Source organism: Argiope bruennichi, chromosome 4 (genome assembly GCF_947563725.1).
Source record: "Argiope bruennichi chromosome 4, qqArgBrue1.1, whole genome shotgun sequence".
NCBI lineage: Eukaryota > Metazoa > Arthropoda > Arachnida > Araneae > Araneidae > Argiope > Argiope bruennichi.
This window is the reverse complement of record NC_079154.1, coordinates 105,952,119-105,978,952: the sequence shown is the minus strand read 5'-3', so window position 1 is coordinate 105,978,952 and position 26,834 is coordinate 105,952,119. Positions and strand designations below refer to the sequence as shown.

Here is a 26,834-nt window from a genome sequence, read left to right as displayed (position 1 = left end):
ATATTTCAGTGAAATAACTAATTCTGAAAAGATTAACTCTGTGAAAAAAAGGAATAATATCTCCGAATATATTTCTTTTCTTGTTTTCTAATTCCACATTTTTCTTTTAACTTGGAAATTGGACTAGTTATTTTCTAGTTTAAAAATAGAAAGAAAATTCAATCTCCTGTTTCTTGTTCATTTGTATCAACGCTTTGTTTCGAATGATTGTAACAATATTCACTACCGAAAATGGCACTTTTTTAATTTGCGATTCTCAACGTGCAAAGTCTTCTACCTATAATTTCATTTTTCGATATCTACACTAGAAAATTCCTTGAGTATGAATTCATTATACTTTTTGTAAACTTTAAATACTTTTGTGGAATATTTTTTTTACTTATTATATGATAAAATGATATTTTAATTAATTTTTCTATAATTCCTTTTAAAATTTTCTCTGGCATTTCTGTGCGATACTCCGATTTAGCCAGAAGGCATGCGGGAAACGTGATGGGAAGAGCATCCCTACCTAGCACGAAGGAGCAAACTACACTTGGTGATATTAGATCCTTGCAAACAAAAAAGAACCCTCCTGAGAAAACGCATATTGGTACAGAAAAAGAGTAGGAAAATAAACACTACATTTTACATTATATATTAAGTTGTAAAATATTAAAAATGCATAAAAACATTAAATGAATGTTATAGTGAGTGTGTTGTGATTTTCTAATGAACTGCCCGGTTTTAAATACACTAATTTTAATTTCCACAAACACAGCTACACTATAAAATTTACAAACACGCATAGACTATTAGGTTAAATAAAACAGTATGGTGGAGGGATTCCGCCGTTCCCAACCGAAAGCATTCGCCGTTAGCGCAAGAGTTGTGTATAAGGAAAAAAGTCGACCTCAGGATGCTGGTCTCCCGTTCAACTGCTTGTCTTCTGTTAAACGCCACAAGGGGGCGCTCTCTGATCAAGGGGCAGCAAGAGGTGGTACAATGTTAACTTTTTACATTAAGAGAGAGCCAAACACAAAAGATTTGACAAAATGTCCCTAATAGAAGACTTAATGATTGGAACTTTGATGAGTTCTTTGACTTCAAGAGACATTTAATTTGACTGTGTTCTCACCATAGTGCACAGGCTTTTATCACGTGATTTATGGAACCTTTTACGGTGCCACACTCACGAGTCGAACTTTGGTCAAAGAAACGACTTTTATGCACAAAAAATATACCATGGCCAGTGTATACTTGGTTACGATAAAAATCACCCTCAATTCAGTTATACGAAACATTTTTAAAATGCTGATAGGTTGTTCGTCCTTTGATGGTAAGATTCCATCTTTCACGCCAATCCCTAATTATTAGTTTTTTAATCTCATTTCTGAGTTGGATTTTGAATTCATGGAAAGATATATCTTGAGTTTCTAAGTTTAAAGCTTCCTCGGCTAGTATATCTGCTTTTTCATTTCCAGTATATCCCTGATGAGCTTTAATCCAGATCATTTCAACATCAAGTTTAGCAAAAAAAAATAAAGAAAATTAACTCTAAAAGTCTATTGGGAATATTCATTCAAAGGGATATATTGCTGAAATAGAAGACAATCTTATGCTTCAATTGCTCTGGAAAAAAAATTACAGTTCAGTGTCATTTATTAAGTTCCAATATAAGCTATAACCACGTTCTTGATAAAATTATTTTAATTATTCTACAAATAAAATATTCAAAATACGTCTAAATCCATTCTTTTAAATGTCTTAGTATAAATATTACAATAACTATTGTAGTAAACAACACATTAACTCCTTTACTCAGGAACGACTTTTGTTTATACAGAGATTTGAAATGTTATTTCAAAAAGTAATTTCAAGAATAGATTTTCTCCTCAGAAAAAGTATTAAATGTTTTCTAAATATTAATTTAAAATAGCCTTGAGGTTTCATTATTTTTAATTTATTCGTCGTTTTGAATTCCCGTTGTTCAGCTTCATAATTTAATTTTATTCTTGAAACAGCACAAAAAAGTGATGACTGCAAAATGTCCCCTGAAGGAAAACAATAAAAAACTTCTTGTACGAATTTTTAAATTTTCTCAATGCATTTTGTTCCAGGCGAAATGTCCTTTAAAAAACATAGAAAATTTTTCTTTTACATTTATTTGCTCAAAATCGAATTTTTAATTTTTTGAGAAATAGGGAATGTATCAAAATTAAGAAATGAAAATTAAGTAACTATATTTACAAACGAATAAAGTTTGTTTAAATTTTAAAAGTGCAAATAATAGAATTCTGTTTTTCATTTTTATAAAACTTGACGTTTTATTCATGTTTCTAAAACAGATTAAATAAGAAAAAGTCCACAATCAGTTATAGAAAACTTATAAAAAACAGATTAAATGGGAAAAACAACAAATTATCGTTTATATTTTAAGAATTTTTACCATTGAATTTTTAATTTCTTTATATATGCTAAATATTTTAAGATCCAAGGATTTTTCTTCATAAATTTATAAGAAATTTGTAAGCAGTAAAAAAAGTTTAATTAATCAATATTAATTATTTTTGAAAAGCTGTCTCATATACTTTTTCTTAATTTTAAAATTCTGTCAATTACTTTTGAAATTATTTTTCTTACACGGTTGATAATATAAATTTATACTAGATTTAAATTTTCATCGAAATAAAAATTGTAAAATATGCCAAATTCTAAAAATTACAATTAATTCTCTTAATTCTTCTGCATTTGGGTTTTTAACTAGGCATGCACGTTTCTCAATTTAAAAGGAAACTTTTCTTGTAAACCTGGTCTCTGTTAAATATGCTGTAATTAAAGTTATTTACGCGTATTTTTTAATCTTAAATTGTTAAGTACTTACTAAACTTTTATGTTCTCATAATATTCAGAATTTATCATGATGAACAATATATTCGTCTTTTGCTTAATATAGAATTTTAAATAGAAATTTCACAATTATTTTCATAATTAGAAAAACAGTGAGTTTTATAACAAATTACAGCTTAATGAAGACTCATTTTCATTTGATAAAAAAATAAAAGTTCATCTAATTATATACTGTAGATTATTAAAGAAGTACTTTCTTTTAATATATTTTTATACTTTTGAAACTTCTTTAAATAAACATTTTATACTTTCTTACAAAGTGTGGCATTTAAAATTATTTTTCAATCTTATCGGCAGTAATTCGGAATTTTTAGATAATAATATAATGTAAAGAAATTTTGATTATATTTTCTATTAATTATCTATGATTAGATTCAAAATAACATTATAACGGTTACCTTAACTCTACTACCTTCTCTTCTGATACAACAGATGGCGTTACCTTATTAACATCAAAGTATATTTCCCATGATCCTTCTGGAGGATCATTATTCGTGTATTCGAATTAGTGTCGTGTATTTTGTGTTCGTGTTTGTTTTTGTCTTGCGAAATATGGAACTTAGAGAATAATAAAATAAGCGTTCCTGAAACTCGTCTATTATTTCATCTACCTCATAATGAAGTTATAAAGAGTCTCAACCCTCTATAATGCAAAATATTTAAAGTTGCAATTATATTAGGGTTAGCTGTTAAAAAAAATCTTTGTTTTAAATGAAAATCCTCCAAAGAAATTGTTAAAAAGTCTTGAAATAGAAAATCAGTTATATACCTTATTTATGGTACTTGTTTTCTAGTGTCTCAACAAATTAATAAACTATTATTTCATTAAAAAAAGTTATTGAAATTTTTAAAAAAATTATTATTTTATGAGCCATTAAATGCTAAATTACTTTTGATGCTCGTAAGTTGTTTTTCCTATTATTAAAAAAAATCTCTTTAAATTTAAAAAAAAGTTAGCAGTACTTCTTCGTAATCTGGACGTCCCGGGTTCGAAACCTGGTTCGGGCATGGCTACTTTTCATCTGTGTTCTATCTGTGAGGTGTGTGAATGTTCCCCTCTGTAAAAAGGGGTTGTGGAAGCGAATGTGTGAGTTTCATCTTCATATGAGCTAGAAGTCAGACTTCTGTCCTCGGGTGCTCAGGGGTCTTTACCCTCAGAAACTACTTCACCCCCTTTTCGTGGTGGTAACGCGAACACGACATCATCATTATCATCATCAAGTTAGCAGTAATTTGTCATTCAAATTACTCAAGCATTCTCTCTGAGTTATTGAAAATTTTTACACTTGGTAAATTCTGTAACATTTGGAAAACTAAAATTATTTATATGGAAATGTTCAATGCATCAAAAATATTTCCATTATTAAATACCATTTTTAGTTACTTTCCTCTTTTGAAATCAAGTTAATCAAATCTTTCAAATGTATCTTATCGCCACGAAATATCAGTATTGGAATTTATTATTAGAAGAAAAATTGAATTTTATTTTTCCTGTCAAAATAAAATAAATTCACAAAAAAATTTATATTAAATAAGGACAAAAAAAATAAATCCAGTCAGTTGTAAAATAAATCTTTAAATTTTCAATAATTTTCTTCGTAAATTCCTTTTTTCTCAGTTTTGCCATATTCGCGTGAATATTCCAAACAGTAATTGAAAACCAATGACAATTCTTTTTTTCCGAATCATCATATCTATTCAAATGTGCCGAATAAGGGTGCTGGGAAAAGAGGATAAAAGAGTTCAGACGAGCGGTTTCAATCTTCCTTATTAAGATTTCGAGTGAAAACCTTTGCATAAATTGGTTTCGGCCTCACAAGGGAAAATCCTCGAAACAATTCGCTAAAAATGAAAATTTCAATCAGAAAATGCTCTTATTTAGAAGCGCAAATTGGAAACGTGCGTTGTTTATTTCGTTGCAACTACTCAAAACAAAACAGAGAAATGATTGGAGATTGTCTTTCCTTCTTTTGTTTTTGTTAGAAAACAACTCGTCAATTATGTGAATTATGTGAGATTTTGTTTTGTAGAAAACGTTATATAAATAAGAAATATAAGAATTGTTTCATTTTCATTTTGCAGTTATATTTCTTTTCATTATATTCTTTCATCAAATAATAGTGTGCTCAGGAATTATTTGAGCAGGCTATAATTATGCGGAAATTTTCTGAGCTATTCAGAACTATGCATTATATATTTTTTAGTTTTTAGTGAAAAAATTAATAAATCTATAATTTCTTTTTTATTTTCTTACTTAATTATTTCTCTGCTATGTTATCTCTAATAAATGTTGTAATTTTTTTTGTTCTATAATTCCTCAATAATCCGATATAATGCAAAATCGATTTGTAAAGAATTAAATATAAATTATGATAATTATGATTTTTGATAAAAAAAAAAATTTGTGGCGAAATGCACAGCTTTATCAAGAGTTGACTTTCTTCTAGATGTGTTTTCCTTCTAATGTGTTCTCCTTCTAATGTGTTTTTCTCTCGCTATTACTTCACGTTTAAGAAAGTATATTCTGAAATAATTTTTTGGTTTAATACATTCCCATGTGTATTTACTTGCTTTTAACTCAAATGCATACATACAATATTTAAAAGTTTTTTTTTTCTCTCACTTGCAAAATCTTGAAAAGGTTTTTGTTGAATGTTAAAGTTCACAACTAGTGAAGCCCATTTTAAACTTTTCCCTTATTTCATGAAGATCTTTTAAATCTAAAATGAATGCCATCCATAAAAGTTTGTCTTTTTCTTACTTCTAAAGTTTAACAAAGGTATTCATTTACTCGAGTACATCATCTCAAAAAAAATTTACTTTCTTAAAACACTTTTATATGATCCTGCATTCTAAACGTTTAAAGAATTCGTTGAACTATCGTGATGATAAAAACTTGTTTTTCTCGGAAAAATCTGTCTGTATAATTTTGTCAAGAACAAACTTTTTCTCACATCTAATATAGAGAAGAGTGAAATTGAAAAATGGAGCACATCAATGGACTTGTAGTACGAGAAATATTTTTAAATCGACATTTTTTTTTTAAATGAGAAGCATAAAAATAAATAAATAAAAGAAATCTTTATTGTAAAGGCACACAAAAATAGGTAGTAAAAAATCAATGACAAAAAAAAACTATTATAATTTTTCTTGTATGAGTTTGAAAGTGCACCTAAAAAATAGTATCTCAAAGTTCCTAACAACCTCAAATGAATCGTAAAATATTTTGTATCTTTGGCACCAATGTAAACTGAAATTTAATATACTTTTATTAATTTCACATCCAAACGATTATGAAAAATATTTATTATTAATTTTAAAAATATTTAAAAACAAATTAATTTTCCATAAAGTTTGAATATTTAAAACCAATTAATTTTCCATACCACAAATTTTGTTTCAATATTTTTTAAAAAATATTTAAAAAGGATTAAATAATTTAAAGGCATGTTTTTCTCGCCTGAAATTTTTTGATAGTATATATATTTTTTAGCTATAATCTGCTGCTGTCACACCATAATGAAAAGGTAGAAGTGAGCTTGTGTATTCCAGCCTTTATCACAAAAACAACACCTGAGATAATTCAGTATCCTGATTCACTTTCATTCAGCATAGTAATTGCGAACAAGTAACTATGCACGAACTATATTTAACCCAGCCGACGTGCTGGCATAGGAGTAGCGCGTCTTCCCCATAATCTGGGCGTCCTGGGTTCGAGTCCCGCTTTGGGCATGGCTGTTCTTCCTGTTCTATCTGTGAGATGTGTGAATGTGCCTTCCTGTAAGAAGGGTTGTGCAAGCGAATGAGTGATGCGTGAGTAGTCAAGTCGCACTCTTGGCCCAAGTTGGCTCTACGATAAAAACAAGAGGCGCTCCCCCTAGGACTTAAATCGGCTGTCTTCGAACAGTGGGCTTGTCCGTGGCAAGTGCCATAAGAAACAACAACATATTTAACACAATATTGCTCTTAACCACAAGAGCAATTTTCTTTCCCTTGATTATTAAAGTAAATTTTAATCATATACTAAAAAATGTTGATTTTTATAATTCCTTGGAAGTCATTGTTTGTTAAATGTTTAAAGGGCCGCAGTGGCCTAGTGGTAAGGTCTCGGCTTTAGAACCGGAGGGTTTCAGATTCGAGACAAGATTCCACCAAATAACCGTCGTGTAAGGGGGTCTGTTGCACGTTATATCCGTCCTGACCAAACGTCCTCCCGCTGGAGAGGCGGGTGCCAGCTCAGGTATCGTCCTCGTCATCTGACCGTGGTTCAAAATTACGAGGACCGTCCCAAAATAGCCCTAGTGTTGTTTCAAACGGGACGTTAATATTACTAAACTAAAAAAATTGTTGAATATTTAAAACAAAACTCGCTTGGAAATTCCTTTCAAATAAGGGATGCAATTCACATGAAGTTATAGTCATATAACTGAAGTAATTGTGAATGTTTTTTGATCAATTGTTTGTTGTGTAACATTTTGTATTTCCCCGAAGGGAAACGTCCCGAATAGGGCGATTCGAATCAGAGATCTGATGGGCATAATATTGCATTAGGATCAAATTAAGTTCACTCCAGTAACGGAGCTTTCTTACTACGGGAAGGGTTGTATCGCGGCTGGTGACGGCTATTAAGGCTGAACATTCAGTTTCCCTCTTAATGCTGCCGTGATCACAGTCATTCAATCATTCCGGATGTTTATAAAATGTCGAGTAGCTCCAACATTTGATTGCATAGCTTTGCATATAATACTACGAGCAACCATTGTAAAATTGTTGCTCGTAGTATGATGATTTTTAAATTCATCTGATGTGGTATATTTGTTAAGACAAACGTGAGCATGAATTTCAATCCATATAATCATCACTTAATTGTTTTTTTATAACTCTTAAAGTACCCTTCATCTAACTTGCATGACAGTAAAAAAAATACTTTTTTCTCTAAGATACAAATAATATTGATAAAATGATAATATTATTCCCGGCATCAAAATCAAACAAAGTAATTAAAGTTCTAAATCGTTCGATTCGATCATTATTTGATGATTTCTCTTTACAGAGAAAATGTTAATTAGAGAATAAGCATTTTTTATTTGTGATTATTTGCATAAAATTACATACGTGGCAATTTAGATGATTTCAAATTCAGAAACCCAATCCCCATCAGGATAATCATCAAGATTCTGGTGAATATATTCAAATATACTGATATTTTTAAAGACAAAGAATTCTCTGAGAAACCGTATGTAACAACAAATGTATAAAAACCCAGTCATGCATTACCTATTCATTTCTGGTCTTCCCCAAATAGAAAATTCACATAAAACATGAAACAGAAAGATGAAATCATTCGGTGACATCGAACTTTTCTATTAGCATCCCATGTTATATTAAACAAGCTTCTTTAAACTCAAAATTTAACCTGTTCAATACCGGACATGGGGTCTTGCAACTTACCATCTCCAAAGTTTCGAACCAATATGCTCTTAATAGATATTTTGAGAAGATAAATGTGTTTCAAATTGTTAAATTATTTTTTCCTATAATAAAAAAAAACTATTTCACCAAAATCAACATAGGGAATGTATCGATTAGTGCCGAAATATTGTTCAAAATAAAAGACCCATGAAGTGAACAATGAAGATCGTGGAACTTCTTAAAGAATGAATCAATGATATCTTCATTGAGTTAGAGTGACCTTGAATGCCTTCATTAACCACAAAGATATTCATTGATGAGTTCTTTGACTTCAAGAGACATTTAATTTGACTGTGTTCTCGCCATAGTGCACAGGCTTTTATCACGTGATTTATGGAACCTTTTACGGTGCCACACTCACGAGTCGAACTTTGGTCAAAGAAACGACTTTTATGCACAAAAAATATACCATGGCCAGTGTATACTTGGCTACGATAAAAATCACCCTCAATTCAGTTATACGAAACATTTTTAAAATGCTGATAGGTTGTTCGTCCTTTGATGGTAAGATTCCATCTTTCACGCCAATCCCTAATTATTAGTTTTTTAATCTCATTTCTGAGTTGGATTTTGAATTCATGGAAAGATATATCTTGAGTTTCTAAGTTTAAAGCTTCCTCGGCTAGTATATCTGCTTTTTCATTTCCAGTATATCCCTGATGAGCTTTAATCCAGATCATTTCAACATCAAGTTTAGCAAAAAAAAATAAAGAAAATTAACTCTAAAAATCTATTGGGAATATTCATTCAAAGGGATATATTGCTGAAATAGAAGACAATCTTATGCTTCAATTGCTCTGGAAAAAAAATTACAGTTCAGTGTCATTTATTAAGTTCCAATATAAGCTATAACCACGTTCTTGATAAAATTATTTTAATTATTCTACAAATAAAATATTCAAAATACGTCTAAATCCATTCTTTTAAATGTCTTAGTATAAATATTACAATAACTATTGTAGTAAACAACACATTAACTCCTTTACTCAGGAACGACTTTTGTTTATACAGAGATTTGAAATGTTATTTCAAAAAGTAATTTCAAGAATAGATTTTCTCCACAGAAAAAATATTAAATGTTTTCTAAATATTAATTTAAAATAGCCTTGAGGTTTCATTATTTTTAATTTATTCGTCGTTTTGAATTCCCGTTGTTCAGCTTCATAATTTAATTTTATTCTTGAAACAGCACAAAAAAGTGATGACTGCAAAATGTCCCCTGAAGGAAAACAATAAAAAACTTCTTGTACGAATTTTTAAATTTTCTCAATGCATTTTGTTCCAGGCGAAATGTCCTTTAAAAAACATAGAAAATTTTTCTTTTACATCTATTTGCTCAAAATCGAATTTTTAATTTTTTGAGAAATAGGGAATGTATCAAAATTAAGAAATGAAAATTAAGTAACTATATTTACAAACGAATAAAGTTTGTTTAAATTTTAAAAGTGCAAATAATAGAATTCTGTTTTTCATTTTTATAAAACTTGACGTTTTATTCATGTTTCTAAAACAGATTAAATAAGAAAAAGTCCACAATCAGTTATAGAAAACTTATAAAAAACAGATTAAATGGGAAAAACAACAAATTATCGTTTATATTTTAAGAATTTTTACCATTGAATTTTTAATTTCTTTATATATGCTAAATATTTTAAGATCCAAGGATTTTTCTTCATAAATTTATAAGAAATTTGTAAGCAGTAAAAAAAGTTTAATTAATCAATATTAATTATTTTTGAAAAGCTGTCTCATATACTTTTTCTTAATTTTAAAATTCTGTCAATTACTTTTGAAATTATTTTTCTTACACGGTTGATAATATAAATTTATACTAGATTTAAATTTTCATCGAAATAAAAATTGTAAAATATGCCAAATTCTAAAAATTACAATTAATTCTCTTAATTCTTCTGCATTTGGGTTTTTAACTAGGCATGCACGTTTCTCAATTTAAAAGGAAAATTTTCTTGTAAACCTGGTCTCTGTTAAATATGCTGTAATTAAAGTTATTTACGCGTATTTTTTAATCTTAAATTGTTAAGTACTTACTAAACTTTTATGTTCTCATAATATTCAGAATTTATCATGATGAACAATATATTCGTCTTTTGCTTAATATAGAATTTTAAATAGAAATTTCACAATTATTTTCATAATTAGAAAAACAGTGAGTTTTATAACAAATTACAGCTTAATGAAGACTCATTTTCATTTGATAAAAAAATAAAAGTTCATCTAATTATATACTGTAGATTATTAAAGAAGTACTTTCTTTTAATATATTACTCGAGTACATTTGATGATGTACTCGAGTACATCATCTCAAAAAAAATTTACTTTCTTAAAACACTTTTATATGATCCTGCATTCTAAACGTTTAAAGAATTCGTTGAACTATCGTGATGATAAAAACTTGTTTTTCTCGGAAAAATCTGTCTGTATAATTTTGTCAAGAACAAACTTTTTCTCACATCTAATATAGAGAAGAGTGAAATTGAAAAATGGAGCACATCAATGGACTTGTAGTACGAGAAATATTTTTAAATCGACATTTTTTTTTAAATGAGAAGCATAAAAATAAATAAATAAAAGAAATCTTTATTGTAAAGGCACACAAAAATAGGTAGTAAAAAATCAATGACAAAAAAAAACTATTATAATTTTTCTTGTATGAGTTTGAAAGTGCACCTAAAAAATAGTATCTCAAAGTTCCTAACAACCTCAAATGAATCGTAAAATATTTTGTATCTTTGGCACCAATGTAAACTGAAATTTAATATACTTTTATTAATTTCACATCCAAACGATTATGAAAAATATTTATTATTAATTTTAAAAATATTTAAAAACAAATTAATTTTCCATAAAGTTTGAATATTTAAAACCAATTAATTTTCCATACCACAAATTTTGTTTCAATATTTTTTAAAAAATATTTAAAAAGGATTAAATAATTTAAAGGCATGTTTTGTCTCGCCTGAAATTTTTTGATAGTATATATATTTTTTAGCTATAATCTGCTGCTGTCACACCATAATGAAAAGGTAGAAGTGACGCTTGTGTATTCCAGCCTTTATCACAAAAACAACACCTGAGATAATTCAGTATCCTGATTCACTTTCATTCAGCATAGTAATTGCGAACAAGTAACTATGCACGAACTATATTTAACCCCGCCGACGTGCTGGCATAGGAGTAGCGCGTCTTCCCCATAATCTGGGCGTCCCGGGTTCGAGTCCCGGTTTGGGCATGGCTGTTCTTCCTGTTCTATCTGTGAGATGTGTGAATGTGCCCTCCTGTAAGAAGGGTTGTGCAAGCGAATGAGTGATGCGTGAGTAGTCAAGTCGCACTCTTGGCCCAAGTTGGCTCTACGATAAAAACAAGAGGCGCTCCCCCTAGGACTTAAATCGGCTGTCTTCGAACAGTGGGCTTGTCCGTGGCAAGTGCCATAAGAAACAACAACATATTTAACACAATATTGCTCTTAACCACAAGAGCAATTTTCTTTCCCTTGATTATTAAAGTAAATTTTAATCATATACTAAAAAATGTTGATTTTTATAATTCCTTGGAAGTCATTGTTTGTTAAATGTTTAAAGGGCCGCAGTGGCCTAGTGGTAAGGTCTCGGCTTTAGAACCGGAGGGTTTCAGATTCGAGACAAGATTCCACCAAATAACCGTCGTGTAAGGGGGTCTGTTGCACGTTATATCCGTCCTGACCAAACGTCCTCCCGCTGGAGAGGCGGGTGCCAGCTCAGGTATCGTCCTCGTCATCTGACCGTGGTTCAAAATTACGAGGACCGTCCCAAAATAGCCCTAGTGTTGTTTCAAACGGGACGTTAATATTACTAAACTAAAAAAATTGTTGAATATTTAAAACAAAACTCGCTTGGAAATTCCTTTCAAATAAGGGATGCAATTCACATGAAGTTATAGTCATATAACTGAAGTAATTGTGAATGTTTTTTGATCAATTGTTTGTTGTGTAACATTTTGTATTTCCCCGAAGGGAAACGTCCCGAATAGGGCGATTCGAATCAGAGATCTGATGGGCATAATATTGCATTAGGATCAAATTAAGTTCACTCCAGTAACGGAACTTTCTTACTACGGGAAGGGTTGTATCGCGGCTGGTGACGGCTATTAAGGCTGAACATTCAGTTTCCCTCTTAATGCTGCCGTGATCACAGTCATTCAATCATTCCGGATGTTTATAAAATGTCGAGTAGCTCCAACATTTGATTGCATAGCTTTGCATATAATACTACGAGCAACCATTGTAAAATTGTTGCTCGTAGTATGATGATTTTTAAATTCATCTGATGTGGTATATTTGTTAAGACAAACGTGAGCATGAATTTCAATCCATATAATCATCACTTAATTGTTTTTTTTATAAATCTTTAAGTACCCTTCATCTAACTTGCATGACAGTAAAAAAAATACTATTCTTCTCTAAGATACAAATAATATTGATAAAATGATAATATTATTCCAGGCATCAAAATCAAACAAAGTAATTAAAGTTCTAAATCGTTCGATTCGATCATTATTTGATGATTTCTCTTTACAGAGAAAATGTTAATTAGAGAATAAGCATTTTTTATTTGTGATTATTTGCATAAAATTACATACGTGGCAATTTAGATGATTTCAAATTCAGAAACCCAATCCCCATCAGGATAATCATCAAGATTCTGGTGAATATATTCAAATATACTGATATTTTTAAAGACAAAGAATTCTCTGATGGAATCATTCGGTGACATCGAACTTTCCTATTAGCATCCCATGTTATATTAAACAAGCTTCTTTAAATTCAAAATTTAACCTGTTCAACTCCAGGCATGGGGTCTTTGAGATTTACCATCTCCAAAGTTTCGAACCAATATTCTCTTAATAGATATTCTGAGAAGACAAATGTGTTTTAAACTGTTAAATTATTTTTTCCTGTAATAAAAAAAACCTATTTCACCAAAATCAACATAGGGAGGTGTCGACTAGTGACGAAATGTTGCTCAAAATAAAAGACCCATGCAAGTGAACAACGAAGATCGTGGAACTTCTTAAAGAATGAATAAATGATATCTTCATTGAGTTAGAGTGACCTTGAATGCTTTCATTAACCACAAAGATATTCATTGTGGACTTTTTCCAAATAAGAGTTGTATTCTTTTTTCTGAATTTACTTTTAAAACACCTTTTACCTAATTTTTTTTTTTCAAATCCTTTCTAATTTTTTTTCTCCGATGTTCCTTTTTTTCGTACGTCAAGAGGTGTTTTTCCAACATAAATATTTCTCAGGCAGTTCACCTACAGCTAATAATAATAATCAGTTGAAATCTGGTGCTAGCTACAATCAGATTTTCGGAAACATAGATATTGGGGACTAAACAGCTGGGCAAATATGTTTCATGACCTATTAGAATATAAACAGCTGGGCAAATATGTTTCATGACCTATTAGAATAGGTAGAAAATTTGGTTTTGATGAAAGAAGTTCTGTTCAGAGAGAAGCTACATTCTACAAATGATCCTAGATCTTAAAACCTAAAACTTGAAATATTTTCGTCATGACTAATATGTATAATCTAAATATCCAAAGAAAAAAATAATTAAAATAAAACAAAATACGGTTAAAAAGTATGGACTTACTCTAAATGCGTTAGAGAAAGGGTTTCTGTTTACAGTAAAATGCTGAAAATTAGACAGGTATGCATGATACTTACAATGAAATGCTCTGAGTTTGTAACGTATACTAAATGTACATTATTATAATAAGAAAAATTGCAAAATAAAATCTCCTAATACAGAAATATACGAGATTTTACCATCATTATGTACAAGAAAAAAATGCAAAATAGTTTAGAATATTTCACTACTGAATGAAGTATTCGAACTTTTCATTATGCAATTTTTTACTAAGTAACCAAATTTTGGTAAAATGCCTTATTTATGAAAACAAGTATCTAATTCTTTAAAAAGGCATCGACTTTTCCTTGCAATTTTTACTTTATTTTACATATTACATTTTACTTTACTTTACATATGTATAACAATATTGCTGTATTCATTATAAGGCAATTACACCCACATTACAAAAATAATAAAGGCAATTGTATTAAATAAAGTTAATTTTTACAATGTGTATAAACACAAATCTTTAATTGTTTTTATGATTGTATGCTTCGAGCTCCTAAAGAGAAAAAAAAATAAGATAATAAAATACAAAGCAATTCTGATTAGAGTATGGATATCTTTATTGTTTACTAGCCGCCTTTGGCGACCAGCTGGTTCGCCAATCTTAATGTTCGTTAAAATTTTAATAATTAAATGTTTTATGCAATTCCTACTTTAATAGCTTCTTCATCAAAATATTTTAAAACTTCAAATTTTGGTTAGTCATATAATTCACTCATAATATTATAAAGGCCTTCACTCATAACATAATATGTATCTCACTTATTTTCTGTTAGCTCCCTTAGAATTTATACTTTAAAGTGGAAAGGATTAATCTGCAATTAATATAATAATATTTTTACTGAAACAAAGCATTTTTTTATAATATAATTACTGAAAACAGAGTCACTGAGCGTTTAAACTTTATGGGCACTAAAGAATATCTTTCTTAATTTATGTAATATCTCAAGAATTTGTCAACAAAATTTTCTCAGATTCATTATGACCAGAACGATTAATTAACAATGTTTCATTTTAAATGTATCAAACCCTAAGAAAATAAAACGAATCGTTTAAAATAATCGGTTGAAAATAGGTTTAAAAAAAACTACTTAAAAAACGATGTACTTAAAACTATAAGCATATATAAAAACTATATAACATAAATACAATTTAATTACAAAAGCATGCAACTAACTTAAAAATAATTAAAATCAAGTCTGCAATCAGTCACAACAATCAGAACACAATGCGCCTGCGTGAATTTTCAACGCCAATTACGGTAACGCAAATGCGTGAATTTTTCTACGCCAGTTTGGGTAACACTATGCAGATGAAAAATTTTTAATTTCCTATATTCTGTTTTATTTTAATTCAAAAGTACTTCAGAATGAATCTGAAAGATCGATTAATTAACAATGCTTAATTTAAAATGCATCAAAAATTAAGAAAATAAACGGAATCGTTTGTAATAATCGGCCGAAAAATTTTAAGCCTAGCCTCATTCGAGTGGGGGAAAAAACTGAAGCCTTACTCATTTGGCGGTGGGGAAAAGGAAAAGATATTTTTTTTTGCGGGAAAGTTAGCTTTTAATTAATAATTAAAATTATAATTAAAAATTCAAAAAAAGGAATCCCAGATGCACATTCCCGACCTCCAAGGTATACATGTACCAAATTTGGTAGCTATAGGTCAAATGGTCCGGCCTGTAGAGCGCCAACACACACATACACACACACACATTGAGCTTTACATAAGTATAGATTAATTCATTTTTATTAAAATAACTACTTAAAATGAAACTCTAGAACAATAATTTCAAAAAGTTTGCTTCAATGCGAATAGAATATTGAAAAAAAGAATAAGAAAAAAGAGAAATGTAAAAAAAAAATTTACATTTATAAAATTTATTCATTAAATTCTTGATATCTAATCAAATTAATGAATATGTAACAAAGTTTTCAGATTCTCTACCCAAATTTTTAATTACTTTTGCAATTAATTATGTTATGTTTTGACAAGAAAATGCTTGAATAGGAAAAAATAAAAATGATTTATGAGCTCCAAAAAATATGCTTTTGTAGTAAATAATTATTTGTTTAATTTACAAAAGTTACACTTCGCATTCATTGTAACTCGGTCTGTTTTGTTTTATTCAATTTAAATATGAGTGGATATTTTTTAATTTAAATATGAGGAGATTACTAGTAAATAAAGAAAAAAGAAGAATGAATAAAGAAATCCATCCTACATATAGTCTTTTTTCAAAAGAAATCTTCATATATTACACATAAGAAATATTTAGTTGATTAAATCCTTTTTGCTGTTAAATTCTACATCAAAAATCAAAACAAAAACAAAACAATTTGAGCCTAAACAATTGCTTATTACAAGATTTCAGCAAAGCAATTATTTTCGTAAAAATGTAACCAAATGGGGTGGGGACAGTTTACGTAAGATTTTATGTGCACAAATTGTTTTATACAAAAATGAATTTTCTCATTCCATATTTTTTCCTTAAATCCTGAAGATTTACTTCCCAGCTGTAAAGACAAGGGGGAAAAACACCATTACCAAATATTTCCCTCTTTGTTTCGAGTGATGCAACTAAATAAACAGCGCACGTTTCCAATTTGAGCTTCTATGGAACAACATTTTCTGACTGAAATTTCCCTCTCCAACAAGCGGGTTCGAGCATTTTCCCTAGTAAGACGAAACCAATTTGTGCTAAAGCTTTCACCGGGAAGCTTAATAAGGAGAAATCAAAATTGGATCCTGCTGCTCTAAACCTTTTTTTTTTTTTCCTTCAGCAAGAAAACTGTTATTTCGCACATTTGAATAGATATAATGATTGGGGAAAAGGAAGAATTGCCGTTCGTTTCCAATTACTTCCTGGAATATAAAAGAAATATGGGAGAAAGTTACCATACAAATCATTGAAATTCTTCAGACTTATTTCGCTTTGTAGTTACTGATGTATTCACAATGTAGGTACTGATTACTGTAATTTAATATATATTAATTTCAAAATAAAATTAATTATTGTTTTGATTTGGATGTATAAAATATTATTATTGCAGTGGGGAAAAAAACATCCTAATTCTGTTTGGAGATATAGTTTAGAGTTAAATATATTTGAATTTAACAATTTAATATATTAAAAAAAATTTCGCTCAGTAACAATATTTTAAAATTCCTCAAATAAATTTTGAATTCTTTAAATTCTAGAATTAAATTTAAATTCCTTAAAATGTAAAGGTAAAACGATTAAAATATTTAGCCTCTGTTTTTAAAACATTTCTTATTTTGAATAAGTAAACCAACAATGGAGCGCTCATAAATTAATGTTCTTTTTTCGGATTCTGAAACCTTTATCGTGTTTGCCATTCGTTAGGAAGAGTTTATTGCATCAGAAAAGGGATGAAAGGAAAGTTGAAAAGAGGAGTTGTTTACATTTAGCAATAAGGTGAACTCAGATTATTCACGGAAGTAGGAGGCGTAATAACGTCTCATTTTTCTGCTTACCACCTCTTAGCGAAGTGCAAGTATCTAAAAGCGCTAGTCTTGGAATACTGAAACGAACAGTACTTCAATGTTTATGATAAAGCCCATTTATTACAACATAATTGCATTATGATATGATGGATAATGTTGTTGCGATAATGCAATTTTATAGCAAAATAGATTTAAATCTCATATTCAATAATAATTTAGAATGCAATTAGTTTATATTTCCTTACATCTTGAAATAACACAGTTAAACACTATATAAAGCCTAAATTTTAACATGCATCTCCAAAAGCGAAAAATAAATAAAGAAAAATAATTATTTTCAACATTTGCAACTACTCACATGGTGTAATTTTCAACGTACCTTTTATCTTCCACCATAACTTTCTGAACTAAAAAATTTATTAGTGATAGTTTCGAGATGATATTTTTTTTAATACGAATGTATTAATCCAAGAGTTTTCATGATTAACCTATTGTTTACATTTCAGTAGATAAGTGATTAATGTCTGGTTGAGTTGAGACAGTAATAAATGAAATTATTTCGAGAGAAGGAAAATAATTTTAGCTGTACATATTTTAAACAAAATGAGAAAATTTGCAGGGAATAATAAATTGTGGCACTACCAAAGTATAATAGTTTGTCATAATAGTTAAAGGAAACTGACGTCGGTAATTAAACAATAGCTGTTATGCTTTTGTTGAAATCATTATGATGCCACATATTATTACCTCAAAATTCTTTCATGCTGTTTTATACTATTAATTTAGTTTTACAGCATTGAGTATTTATTGGATCCTCTAATTTAATATTCGTTAGTTTCAGAATGAATTTAATATTTTTATTCGGATGTAAAAATTATTGATATTGGCTCAGAATAAAACATATCGTTTTACTTGGTCATGTAATTTACTGGGAAATATTTTGTATTGTATAATTAATATATAGAAAAAATTTTCCCCCGAAAAGTAATATATCAAAATTCTTCTCATAATGTAAAAGCTGCAAAAATTTATAATTTAAACATTTCAACTTGTATTAAATCAAATTTGAAAAATAGAATAATTCATCATCCAATTAAAATTTGCAGCTGCTGACGGAAATTTCGATTAATTCCCTGATATCAGCGAATTTTTAGTAATTTAAAATGCATCCGAGCCATTCAATTGCATTCTTTTTGTAGGGACGTTCAATAAAAGAACACAGAAGAGATTTGAAGCAACAAAAGAAATTTTTACGTAAGAGAAGGTACATTTCTAGACACTTTAAGAACTGAGTAGTTTTTAAAGAACTAAGCATTTTTCTTGATAGCATAAAAGTTGTGTTCTGTTAGAAAATTTTAAAATAAGTGTCTGTATAGTTTTATCAAAAGCAAACCTTTTCATAGCACTAAAAGAAAGAAAAAATTAAACTAAGAAAGAAATACACCAATTGTCTCTTAGATCAGAAATAATTTCTTATAAATATATCGCAAAATAATAAAAAGATATTCATTTGTTGTATATAAATAAATTTTATAATATATATATATATATAAATTTACATTAAAAGAATCTATGAAAAACCTGCTTTCAAATTCATTATTTTTATCCATAAATTAAAAGATATTCTTATAAAAATAGTGTAAATCATAAAAAAAACTGTTAACATTTTTCGCTAGTTTACATTTTTTACAGTTAACATTAAATAAAAAAGAAAAAAAATAGAAAAGAGTTAATGGCAAATAATGTTTTAATTACTGCAAAAAAACATCATTGATTTCATTTCAAAATAAGTGAAAACATTCATAATATCCAAAAAAAATATTTTCGCTACTATATTTTTATAAAAATATACTATAATATTAAATATATAAATATTTTTATAAAACTATATTTTTTCTAAAAAATTATAAATTTAGTTTACCCATAAAAAAATAATTAACTTTCTAATTTTGAAATCACTGCAAATAATGGCAACATCTACTTTGTCACTTGTACCTAATGATCTTCCACACAGTATCACCGTATTACATTCCAGAAGGACAACATGCAACATTGCTTAATGGAAGAATTCTCTGTTCCATGTAAAGTAAAACCTGTTTATCACTTTAATTAGCATTACATTAAAAAAACTCTCATTTGAAAATAAAAATGAATAGGTGACGTTTCATCTTCTGACAATATAATATTTTATATCTGAAAAACTTTTCCTTTCTTTAACTTTCTTGCAAGAGGGCTGAAACCATCCACAACTCGTTATGTCATTTGCATATCTCTCTTAAATAGGAAGTATAAGACTTGTTTCCTGGCTTATTATGGCTTGTTCCTGGCGGGAAAGCAAGTACAATTGTGTTAGAAATAGATTTCTCCATGATATTTGTTCCACCGGTTTGTACGCAGCGTTGCAAGTCATTGTCTCAGATAAAGCTTAGACATTTTATTTACATCTTTCGTAAGCCGCAATAAATAAAAATAAATAAATGAATGAATAAAAGAGAAAAATAATAAATATATATATATTTTTTAAAATGCTCCATTATTGCTTTGTTTAGAATGTTTTATTTAGAATGATGTGCATTAAAAGAGGGGAGGATTTTTTTCCTTGAAAATTCCTTGAAAATCGGATAAAAACAAAGGCTATAAAAACTGAAACGCAAAAAAAAAACAATAAGACAAGAATGCAGCGCACAATTAATGTCATAAAAAATAAAGAAAAACCCAAACATGCATTATATATAAATAAAAACGCTTTATAAATTTTACAGAAAGTTTTCTATTTACTCCTAATGCTTTTAAGAGTTGTGTAAGAGATCTGTTTAATATATGCATAAAAGTATTTTTTTATATATATTTATTATTTCTTAGCTCCTTTGCAGCTCTTATCTTCATAAACTTTGTGAGCAGTGACCTTGCTATAAGCACTTTCACTGTGATAAAAAAAATTGCTTATTTAACATTTACTTATTTCATTTAGCAATTTACAGTCCAAGTCAAGAGTTAGTAATTTGTTTTAAAGATTATCTAAAAATCATAATCTAATAAATTGAAACTGTGTTGTAATTATTTACTTTGATTTCAAGTAGGAGCGAACTGAAGGACACTCAATTATTTTTGATTAAGGATCCTTCAGATTGTTTGTGCAAACTCTTTGCGATCAAATTCACACTCAAGTGGAATTGGGACATAATTTCAATGTTTGAACAAAGTATTTAATTGAATTTTAAGCTAAAGAGAATATGAATATAATGAAAAATCAAACACATCTTAAATAACAATTTGCTTCCTAATTTATAATAATGCAAATGATTTATATACTTTTGTGCAATTAATTTATTATTATTATTATTATTTTCCGTTTTGAAGCTACAAGGTACTATTTTGGAATTGATACCGCAGTTTTGTTAATTGATTAGATGAGGAATGGCTGAATTGCAAGCCTTTAGGCAATGCAAGTTTCGGACGCTCTTCCCTCGCATCTGTCCCCAGGTTCCTAAAATCAGATATTGTTGATTTATTATAATTTTATCTCAATATAAGCATTTTTAAGCAGCAAATATTTCAACAAAATGAAGAAACAAAATATTGTGCTGAAATGCAGGTATACAGTAAAATAAAAAGTCAACCCCACTAGGAAATAGGAGATAAAGCTTTAATAAGTGAAAATTTCAAGAAACTGCAGTAAACAGACGGCAAAAAGGTTGCCAAGATGTGCATAGAGAACAGCACTTGTAGATGCTAACAATGTACTAGAAAACAATAGCTAAACAAATAACATCATAACAAAACATTATTTTGCTTAAAACAATTGGAGAGCTCGCACTGCGATCAACACTTCAAACGAATAATTAATTTCGTCTTAGCCTATCGCAGTGATATAGATTTTCTGAAAAAGCCTAATATTCTCTAGAGATATTATGGATTTAGGTTGCAAATAGAAATAGAGCCAAATTTCTTGCAACTACTATAACCTTCGTTTTTGTCTCCTAGGTCACCAAATTCGTCTATATTGACTTGACAACTATTGAACACCCATTAAAATATCTTCAAATCTTTCTTACTGTCAGACAAATTGTACAGGAAAGCAATATTATGGATTTGTATATTGTTACAATACTCAAATGCAGATTATTCTTCGAATAACTGGTCTATATAATTAAAATTTCAGTTTAAAAGTAATTTGATAGAATATTTTTTAAAAATACAAAACTTTTTGATACATTTTTAAACATTCTAATGCAAATCTTGCCAGAACTATTGATTCTCGCCAGTCAGTTAATTAACTGTAAAGCATATTTGCGCGTCCGTAATATGAAAGTTTATTTGAAAACATGAAAAATATTTCAAATATAAAGTTCGGAAATTTAAATGTTATTTGATTTCAATTTTAAGAAATGGGGCTCTTATCAATCAAATGAAAGTAATATCAAATTGCTTTAAAAGTTTAGAAATTATAATAATCTCACATATTCGCTGTCTCCCCCCTCCAAAGTTGCAGGTAATCTACTTTCTCTATTTAATAAGCGGGCCTTGTGAGGACAACACCTCTTTGAAATTAATTAAAGTTCTTAAAGAAGAATAAACATTCATTTATGTTAAAGTAAAAACATGGAACTATTACAAACAATACGCTTTTAAAGAAACGTCTTTTTTATTGCAAGGACTAACTATCCTTAAACTTGAACCTTGAGTAACGTTTCAGTATTAATATGATTTATGGGGATTGAAAATAAAATTGTTTGTTTGTTTGTTTCTTATGGCACTTGCCACTGACAAGCCCGCTGTTACGAAGACAGCGATTTAAGCCTGAGGGGGACGTCCCTTATTTTTTATAGCAGCGCCAACTAGGGCCAAGAGTACGACTTTGCTACTCACGCATCACTCATTCGCTTGCACAACCCCTTTTTACAGGAGGGCACATTCACACATCTCACAGATAGAACAACAGAAGAACAACCATGAACCGGGTTCGAACCGGGACTCGAACGCGGGACACCCAGATCACGGGGAAGACGCGCTACCCCTATGCCAGGACGCCGGCGAAAATAAAAATGATTATATGAAAGGAGAAATAAGTGCATCAAAACAAGCACCATACGAATATAACATGGGAAACATATATTTGAAGAGTTAAACAGTCTTTAAGATAAAAGGTAACTCATGAAATATAAGTAATAATCAATCGATATAAAATATTTTCATTTCCTCTGAATTAATATGCCAAAAAATGATACAAGTGGGGCTCAAATGATCTTCTTAAAAGACCTTTAATAAAAATCAAACAGTTTTAAAAGAACAGATAAAAATGACAGATATAATTTTTCACATTTCTTTTAAATGTTATATCTCCGGACAATGAATAGGTATGTAGTTTATTTGTAAACAGCAATTTGTCTCTGCATAAATAATAATTTTTTTTTAAATTAGGCATTAATTGCGTCAAATATATGAAATATCTTTTGCCTAAACTGATTGTATTTGATGCTTGAAGTTTTAAACTCATTTTATTCTTTTCAAATGATCGAATTCGAATTTAAATGGTATTTAGATATATTAACTGTGCAATTTTTTTCTATTTTTAATAACATTTCTTGCTATTTTATATTACTGAAAAATTAGTTTAATTGCAGATAAATAAATTTGAATTGTGGTAATAAATACTAATAAACACTTTCATAAACAAAATACAAAAAAAGTAACGTGTTTTCCAAAATGGCTGATGATTCCCACTACCTTATTTCATAGGAATAATAATTATGGCATCACGGAAGAATTGATAAGCAATGTTTTTCGAAAAAAATAGACTAGCGACACTGTGTTATCATGATTTTCCTAACTTCCACTCCTTACATAAAAGAAAAAGAAGAAGAAAAAAACCAGAAGTTTCCAGATATAATATTGATTATTCCCAATTATTTTATAATTGTATTTCTAGTATTTTCCCCAGATATGTTGCTATTTAAATCTCATAATAGTCAATATCGGAAAAAGCATTAAGGCAGATAAGAAGAAAATTTCACAGGAATTCAATTATCTAATATAAATAGGCCAAAGTAACTAAGTAACTGCAGCAGCAATTTAAGAAGACAGCAATTCTTTTTTTAAGGTAGTTATCATAAAATGCAATATATTTTTGAGATTTTTTTGGGAGACATTTTTTAAAGATTTTACTTTTTACTTTTGTGATTAATTTTAATGAATGTTGTAATAAACAATGTATTATGATAGATTCAAACACTAAGCCGATATTCATTTATAGATAAAATAAGGTAAAACAATCAAGCTTATTAACCATCTAATTGAAACTGGAAGAAGTATTAGCATAGTTCTTACATTTTTTTTTTTCTGATACAATCCAAAAATCTGAAATATGAATTTCTTCATAGTTATGCAAATTGTATGTAATTATATTGTATTCTTAAGTTGTGATTAATTTTAATAAAAGTTGTAACAGACAATGTATTATGATAGATTCAAATACTATGCCAATATTCATTTATAGATAAAATAAGATGTCACAATCGAGCTTATTAACCATCTAATTGAAATTGGAAGAAGTATTAGCATAGTTCTTACATTTTTTTTTTTCTGATACAATCCAAAAATGTGAAATATGAATTTCTTCATAGTTATGCAAATTGTATGTAATTGTATTGTATTCTTAAGTTGTGATTAATTTTAATAAAAGTTGTAACAGACAATGTATTATGATAGATTCAAATACTGTACCAATATTCCTTTATAGATAAAATAAGATGTCACAATCGAGCTTATTAACCATCTAATTGAAATTGGAAGAAGTATTAGCATAGTTCTTACATTTTTTTTCTAATACAATCCAAAAATGTGAAATATGAGTTTTTTCATAGTTATGCAAATGTTAAGTCACTGAAACCGTGACTATTAATTGCTTATAAAATAGCTACTCATCAGATCTAGAAAGTCAGCATCATCAGCATAATGAATGGCAAATATGCTTATAAAATGCTCATTCATCAGAACGTGAAAGTCAGCAAAAATTAGTACAATGAGTGGCGAAAGAGATAGATGATCGTCATAATGAACACACATTTGCGAGCTTCTAGGCAATCAGTTCTGTAAACGGATGCATCCATTGAATTCATCAAAGAAAGCACACATAAAATCTTTTAATACCTTCATTTAAATCCGATTTGTATTTTTAGAGCAAAATGTTGGGGAAAAGAGCATTTGAAATAAAATTTAATATGCTTTCAAAGACTGTTTTTAACCTAATGAAACCAGGTTTTGTTCATTCTTAATACAATTCCAATAATTTTTTTTAAAATTACAAAATTGTTTTAAAAAGTCGTTTTTATCTTAACCACATCATTGAAATATAGCATTAGAGTTTTCGGATGCAATACATATAGCTTTAGCCAATAATGCATCTAGTTATTTTAATACTTGAAACGTTAGCACGTGAAAATGAGAAAAGTTTCACGATTTAAAAGATTTTAACATTCAGCAGCAAAACAGAGTAAATGACCAGAGGGAAGAGAATATGTTGGTTATCTAATTCTACTTCCACAACATAAACAAACTATATATATATATACACACAGATAGAGATAGAAAGAGAGAGAGAATTCTGAAGATTGTTGTTGATCTAAGCTTTAAACTATTTTAATATATATATATGCATTTAAAAACCCTAAAATTATGTATTCCTATAACGTTTCTTAAACATAGCAATTTTGATTTAAAGATATTGGTGAAATTTTTCCAAAATAAAAGCAATTCTCCAGACGAATTTGCGAAAAATGAATGAACTGTTTTGCATAAAACAATCATATAAGAAATATTTGAATTTCAAACCTCCTTAACTATACCCAAGATCCTAAATAGAATTTTCATTTGTTTTAAAATCTTAACAGTTCACTAAACATTTCTATAATATTTATTCGTTTCGTATCAAATCAAACATCTGAAATATGCCCGTATGTATTAAAAATATGGCCGCTTTTTCATGCATTAAATGAATTTTCTTAAGAAAAAAAGATATATCTTTTTCTTTTAAAATTTCAATGTATAATATTTTTAAGTTTATTGTTTGCAAATGTTCTCTTTAACGAAATAAATTTTAGCTTCAAATTCTTTTTCATTCAACATTTATGTATTCGGAAAATCACCGGGGAATTAAAAAAATAATTACTATGTCGAGTATAAATTCTATAAACAATTTTAAATATCTAATTTTTTTTCAGTTATATATTGACACTAGTTTCGATTAAGAGGTTTTTATGTTTAATGCTAATTTAAACCTGAACTCCCAGACTCTTTTTGAGACATTTATCTTTCATAAATATTCTTGTTCATAACGCAATAGAAGGAGTGGAAGCGGACCATTGCTTAATCCGAAGACCAAATATAGTAAGATTTTTACAATAGCATGCTAAATCTTTTGATGAATATTATTCGTAAGAACAGTCTATTCAATGAATTCTCGATAACTTAAATAATATGCTAATATCGATAATGTTTAAAAAAGAATTTAAAAATTAAATTTACACGAATAAACTTCAATATTGTACAATCTGGTATATTGCATTGACTTTTCTATTTTGAATGAATGAATAATACAAATGGTGTTGTGCGATCTCTTTTTTTTCTTAAGTCCTTGCATTCCTTCAGAATTGTATGACTTTTTAAAGCATTTTGCTTCTACGGATAATTTGAACAAAGTGGTCACTACAGACGTTTATTATAGAGTAAAACTGCTTCTTGTGAAATGGCATACTCAATCAACTTATTAAAGAAAATGTTAAAGTGCCGAATAATACAAAATAGTATATTTATATATGTATGCAAATGATAACATAACAAACGAATTTTAATTTATGGTCTTTAAACCTAAATGACAGACTTAAATATAATCTGAAAAGGGTCAGTATCTATATTTGTGAGCGAGAATGCAATATCTCAGAAATATAACAAAGAAAAAGCATTGAATTCGTTTGTGATCTTTTGAAATAAAATTATATCTCTATAGATAAATGAAATTTTAGATCCAACATGTCTAAGAAATACGGCACAAAATGAATACTCAATTCTGTCTACTATATTACGAATTTAAACACAAAACTCGCCATGTTGTGTACGTATATGAGACAATCGAGGAGAAAACATTCTATTTCTTTTCACATTTCTATTTTTTTACTTATATTTAAAGATAAAATCCTTATCCGAATTCAACACAAGTTCATCGTGTTAATTATTCCTCACAGCTCATAATTTTTATTTTTCGAAGGTATATTTGAATCATTTTATAACTTGAAATGAATTTTA

General features: G+C 28.6%; 1 protein-coding gene across 2 annotated transcripts in view; it reads right to left on the bottom strand.

Moving 5' to 3' along the window:
• Positions 1 to 26,834, bottom strand: part of LOC129965976 (adenylyl cyclase 78C-like) — a 430,498-nt gene that overhangs the window by 322,736 nt on the left and 80,928 nt on the right. The window lies entirely within an intron of this gene.